The sequence below is a fragment of the Meriones unguiculatus genome, chromosome 7, assembly GCF_030254825.1.
Source record: "Meriones unguiculatus strain TT.TT164.6M chromosome 7, Bangor_MerUng_6.1, whole genome shotgun sequence".
In the NCBI taxonomy this organism is placed as follows: Eukaryota; Metazoa; Chordata; class Mammalia; order Rodentia; family Muridae; genus Meriones; species Meriones unguiculatus.
Genome location: NC_083355.1, coordinates 19,562,166 through 19,566,100, shown reverse-complemented (window position 1 = coordinate 19,566,100; position 3,935 = coordinate 19,562,166). Strand labels below are relative to the sequence as shown.

Sequence of the window (3,935 nt, the reverse complement as noted above, 5' to 3'; positions counted from 1 at the left end):
GCTCTGGGCCCTCTCTGGATGCTTCTGTCCCAACTCCTGGCAGAACGCCACACTCAGACTCCATACCCGCGCCATGACCTTCTGTCTGGATCCACTCTTTTGCCTTTTAAGGAATGTGGGAATTTTTACAAAAATTCTATAATCTGGACTTCGGAAGTCTCCAACAAAAGCAGAATGCCACCTCTCAGGATGTGTAAACAGAGCTGCTCTTGACAGCAGCTAGTGCCAATAAGACGTGTAAAAGTCCGTCATCTTTCTGCCTGGATGAGGCACGCCTTCCCTTTGTACAAGAGTTTTCCTTCTCCAAGAATTAGACGAACTTTGTAAAAACGGAAAGCACACGCCACCACCACCACCACCGCCCACTCTACCACCCACCCGGATTCAGCGCCAGCCGATGTGGTATCGCTGCCTCAGAACCCAGCTGGTTTCCCAGTGTTTCTCTCCCCCGCCCCCCGCCACTCAGGCCACGGATGGGGTGGTGAGAGGCATAGAGGGTAGCCAGGAGACCAAGGAGAGAAAATATCGGTGTATGTATGTATACGTGTCCGTATTTGTTGATTCCTTATGTGTGTATTTGTGCAAGGTGTGTAAGCATGCCTGCATGTTTGCCTGTGTGTGGCTACATGCTTCCCCATAGGTGCGTGTGTGGATTTGTGTGTGTGGAGACCAGAGGCCAGCCTCCGATGTACCCCGGGAGCCACCCATCTTATTTCTTTTTGTTGTTGTTGGTTGGTTTCTCTGTGTAGCCCTGGCTGTCCTGGAACTGCTCTGTAGACCAGGCTGGCCTCCAACTCACAGAGATCCGGATGCCTCTGCCTCCAGAGTGCTGGGATCAAAGGCGAACGCCACCGCTGCTGGGAGTCTCGTTTTGTTTCTTGAGTCAGGGCCTCTCACGGAAACCTAGGGCTCGCTGATGAGGCCCCATTATCTGACCGGGAGCACTGGGATCTCCTGGTCCCTTCCTGCTGGTGCTGGAATTACGTGGAGCTTTTTACATGGGTGCTGGGAACTGAACTTGGGTTTGCACGCTCGTTCGGCAATCGTCTTACCGGCTGAGCCATCTCTCCAGACTCTGTGAGCTCATGTTTAAATGACACCTTGGTGGTTGTGGTAACGGCGGCGGCAGAGTGACCAGTGACCCACCTGCCAAGACTATGGCGCTGCTTTCTAGGAACTAAGAGGGCAGGGTGGATGAGGGTGGGAACCAGATGGGTGAGGACTAGAGGACAGGGACAGCAGACAGAAGACAAGGTGGAAGCTCTCCGGATCGGGAGTGGAATCTTCTCCCGAAGGGAAGACCAGGTGACTCCTCATGAGACTTTGCTCATCAAGGTATAGATGACACTTTTAAAGAGTCACCCTGACACCATCACCAAACGTTGGCAGCCTCATTCCATCTCCAGTTCTCCTTTCCAAAGAAAAGCACCCGGGGCTGTCGGGGAGCCGGTGACCTAGACCACCGCCCTTGGTTTTGGTGCTTGCAAACTGTCCAGCCACATTTTTAGAAACATGTTCCCTTTTAGATTTCACTTGTCCTACCTAGCCGGATTGACAGGTGGGGGCGGATCAGCCCCTATGAATAGTGAACATGAGTAAACGAGGAGCCTCATTATCTTAAATTGAGACTGGTTTCTAAGAAAAAAAAAAAGTCACTGGTCCAACAGCGTTCCCCCCTCCCCCGCCCCCCAGCCCATAGAGGACCAGGGCCCTGCCTTCCTCCTCACTGTGACTGCCGGCTTGACTGGGCCCCAACAAGAGGAAGGAAACAGACAGAGGGAGGAAAGCAAGAGATTAGAGAAGTTGACAGATGGAAATAGCCTCCCAGGAGCCATGCTGTCCCAGCCTGGTTCCCCAGGGAGCCTTTTGTACCACAGAATCTAGTTGCCTGAATGAAAAAAAAAAAAAATGATATCATCTATTTCCTTTGTCCGGGTTGCACTGTTTTCTGCAGGCACAGAAATAACCTAACACCGCAAAGCCCAATCGTTGGCCAAAAAGTGATAGAGTTATCTGTCATCTGGGCCCTTGATAATGTCCCGAGTAAACAACCGCAGGCTTGGTGTCTGGGGCAGGCACTGCTCCCTCTTCACCGCAGGGTGATGCTGCCAAGAGGCCTTGAATGAGAGAAGCTGGCCGGCGCTGGTGCAGCTAGCTGGAGGAGGAGGAGGAGGAGGAGGAGGAGGAGGAGGAGGAGGAGAAGGAGGAGGCTTTTGCACAGCACACGTGTATTCAATCATCAAACACTTGCAGACTGACTCTGGCCAAACTTAGTGCAAAAGTCCTGTGGCTGCAAATGTACACAGATGAGACCTGTGTGGGGTGTGGGGGTGTGGGGGTGTGGGGGTGGGGTGGGGGTGTAGCTAGTGCAGCAGTCCCCATGCTACAGGCAATGTTTAGCTCTGTGGTCTGTCTGCCTGTAGGGGAGGCAGCGTTTCAGATGGAAAGAACTTCCCAGGTCTGAGATCCTTGGAGGAGAGACTAACGTCCTCAGACGACAGAGGCCTGGGCCCACCTGGATGACTGGGAAATGAAAAGAAACACAACAGCTTGGTTGAGCGGTCCAAGCCTATCATCTCGGCACTTAGAGGGTGAAAGCAGCAAGACCGTGATCCAAGCTCAGCCTGAGCTACATAGCAAACTCCAGACCAGCCTGGCCTACATGAGAGCCACAATAATAAATCAGCAAACAAATGAATTTCTTTTAAAATAAGGAGTCCCCTTTGCCTGTGTGCCTGTGTGTGTGTGTGTGTGTGTGTGTGTGTGTGTGTTGGCCAGAAGTCAATTATCAGGTGTCTTTCTCTACCTTGCTACTCACCATCTTGTCTTTTGAGACAGAATTTCTCACGGAACTTGGAACTCAAACTCCAGGGATCCACCTGTCTCCACCACTGGCCCCAGCACTAGAATTACAGGCGTGTGTCACCATGCCTCGTTTTTACACAGGTACTGGCAACCTAAACTCTAGTTTACTGTTCGGGTACTAGGAAGCCATGGTGTAATTTGAACAGGGAAGGGAGATGACTTTTGTACAAGGGCTGTCTCGGTCCGTTTCCCGTTGTTAGAATAATCTACCCGAGGCTAGTTAATTTGCAAAGAAGTGTGGTTCTGCTCACAACTCTGGCTGTCTAAGAAAATCCGTGTGGCATCCAGTGAGCTGGGACACAAGACGGTGGAGGTCATTACGTGGCAGGAATGTGTGATGACAAAGCTGCTTTCTCAATAGCTCGTGAATCCATTCATGGAGATTCTGTTCCCGGGATGCGACTGTCTCTCAAAAGTACCAACTTTCGGGCTGGAGAGATGGCTCAGAGGCTAAGAGCAATGACCCCTCTTCCAGAAGTCCTGAGTTCAAGTCTCAGCAACCACCTGGAGGCTCACAACCGTCTATAATGAGTTCTGGTGCCCTCTTCTGGCGTGCAGGTGTACATGCAGACGGAACATTGTATACATAATAAATAAATAAATCTTAGATAAATAAAAAAAAAAAAGTACCAACTTTCCAGATGTCACAATGGAGACTGGATTCCAGCATGAGTTCTAGCCAGGGCATCAAAACCATAGGAAACATTCCTTGAGGCCCTGAAGAAACCCTACCTTATATAATTTTAGAAATTATCTTTATTTATTGAGGGGTGCCACAGTCGGCAGACAACTTGTGGGAATCTCTTCTCTCTCCGCTATGCGGGTCCCAGGATCAAACTGAGGTCATCAGGCTTGGTGGCAAGTGCCTTTACCCACGAGCCATCTCACCAGCCCTCCACCCTTCATTTTATCAGGAGACAACCGCGGGTATCTTTCTTAATAGATTGCGCTGGAGAGGACATTAGAATCAAAACATCTGCTGGTGATGTCTTCATAAAATAGAAACTGTCCAGTAGTTTTAAATGATCCAACACGAGGCTGGAGAGGCAGCTCAGCAGTTTAGAATGTGT

At 50.5% G+C, this 3,935-nt stretch overlaps 1 long non-coding RNA gene across 1 annotated transcript; it reads left to right on the top strand.

Annotated features, from left to right (window-relative positions):
• The first annotated feature begins 414 nt into the window (after nt 1–414).
• On the top strand, nt 415–3,330 carry LOC132655387 (uncharacterized). The gene is made up of 3 exons (XR_009593200.1): nt 415–534; nt 2,839–2,946; nt 3,227–3,330. It is a non-coding gene; the product is annotated as an uncharacterized LOC132655387 (long non-coding RNA).
• Nucleotides 3,331–3,935: the final 605 nt, after the last annotated feature.